We start from the raw sequence: 2,340 nt of genomic DNA on the forward strand, positions 1-2,340 counted from the left end.
CAAAAATACAAATGACCCAATGAAAAAATGGGCAGAAGATATGAACAGGTACCTCACCAAAGAAGACATTCAGGTGACTAACAGACACATGAGGAAATGCTCACAATCACTAGCCATTAGAAAAAGGCAAATCGAAACTACAATGAGATATCATCTCACCCCAACAAGGCTAGCATTAATCCAAAACACACAATAATAAATGTTGGAGAGGTTTTAGAGAGACTGGAACACTTACACACTACTCGTAGGAATGTAAAATGGTACAATCACTTTGTGAATTGATTTGGTGCTTCCTTAAAAAGCTAGAAATAGAAGTACCATATGATCCAGCAATCCAACTCCTTGGAATATATCCGAGATAATTAAGAGCCGTCACACGAATAGATACGTGCACACCCATGTTCACTGCAGCACTGTTCACAATAGCAAAAAGATGGAAACAACCTAGTCGCCCATCAGTGGACGAATGGATAAACAAATTATGGTATATCCACACAATAGAATACTACACAATGATAAAGACCAATGATGAATCCGCGAAACATCTCATAACATGGATGAATCTGGAAGCATTATGCTGAAAAAGGACAAATATTATATGAGACCTCTGTTATAAGAACTCAAGAAAAGGTTTAAAGACAGAAAACATTCTTTGTGGTTACAAGGGTAGGAAGGGAAAGGAGTTTTCATTAACTAAATAGTACATAAGAATTATCTTAGGTGAAGGGAAGGACAACACACAATACAGAGGAAGTCAGCACAACTGGACTAAACCAAAAGCTAAGCAGTTTCCTGAATACAACCAAACACCTCGAGGGACACAGTAGCAGGGGCAAGGGTCTGGGAACCATGGTTTCAGGGAACATCTAGGTCAATTGGTATAACAAAGTTTATTAAGAAAAGGTTCTGCATCCCATTTTGGTGAGTGGCATCTAGGGTCTTAAAATCTAGCAAGCGGCGATCTAAGATGCGTCAGTTGGTCCCAACCCACCTGGAGTAAAGGAGAATGGAGAACACCAAAGACACAAGGAAAATATTAGCCCAAGAGACGGAAAGAGCCATATAAACCAGAGACTCCATCAGCCTGAGACCAGAAGAACTAGATGGTACCTGGCTACCACCAATGATCGCCCTGACAGGGAATACAACAGACAGTCCCTGATGGAGCAGGAGAAATGTGGGCTGTAGAACTCAGATCCTAGTAAAAAGGCCAGACTTAATGGTCTGACTGAGACTGGAGGGACCCCAGAAGACATGGCCCCCGGACTCTCTGTTAGCCCAAATTGAAACTATTCCTGAAGCCAACTCTTCAGACGAAGATTACACTGGACTATAAGACATAAAATGATACTCGTGAAGAGATTGCTTCTTAGCTCAAGTAGATACATGAGACTAAATGGGCAGCTCCTGTCCGGAGGCAAGATGAGAATGCAGACAGGGTCAGGAGCTGGTTGAATGGACACGGGAAATCCGAAGTGGAAAGGAGGAGTGTGCTGTCTCTTTATAGGGAGAGCAACTAGGGTCACATAACAATGTGTATATAAATTTTTGTATAAGAAACTAAAAAAAAAGAAATCGTTTCCTGTAACAAAGTATTTTTCTCATGTATTTTCTCTTTATAAAATGTTATAGTTTTATCCAGGTTTATGTTTTCTTCCCTAAAGTGAATCAGTTTTTGAACACCATATACTAAGAAGTTCTCCTTTTCTCATTGGTTTTTGAAGCCATATTTATCAGTTTTATGTTCTTTCATATTCATGATTCTTCTTTGAGCAATACATTCAATTATACCTATGGCTTTGAAATGTGTCATAATATCTACTAACAACAAATCTGTCTTGGAAGAAGTACAACCAGAATGCTGCTTAGAAGCAAGAATGGTGAGTCTACGTGTCATATACTTTGGACACATTACTAGGAGGGACCAGTCCCTGGAGAACATCATACCTGGTAAAGTAGAGGGTCAGCAAAAAAGAGGAAGACCCTCAATGAGATGGACTCACACAGTGTCTGCAACATTGGGCTCAAGTATAATAACGATTATCAGGATGGTATAGGACTGGTCAGTGTTTTGTTCTGTTGTACACAGGTCACTGTGAGTTGGAACCAACTTGACGGCACCTAACATCAACAACAATATCTACTAGGGCAAAGATGAGAGATTTTATTCTTAAAATTGACTTAGCTATTCATGAATATTTATTTTTTTCCATATAAATCTTAGTGTAAGTTTCTTTTTTTTTTTTAATATTTTATTGTACTTCAGGTGAAGGCTTACAGAACAGATAGTTTCTCATGTAACAGTAACACACATGCTGTTTTATGACATTGGTTAACAAC

Source organism: Trichechus manatus, unplaced genomic scaffold, assembly GCF_000243295.1.
Source record: "Trichechus manatus latirostris isolate Lorelei unplaced genomic scaffold, TriManLat1.0 scaffold00017, whole genome shotgun sequence".
Lineage (NCBI taxonomy): Eukaryota > Metazoa > Chordata > Mammalia > Sirenia > Trichechidae > Trichechus > Trichechus manatus.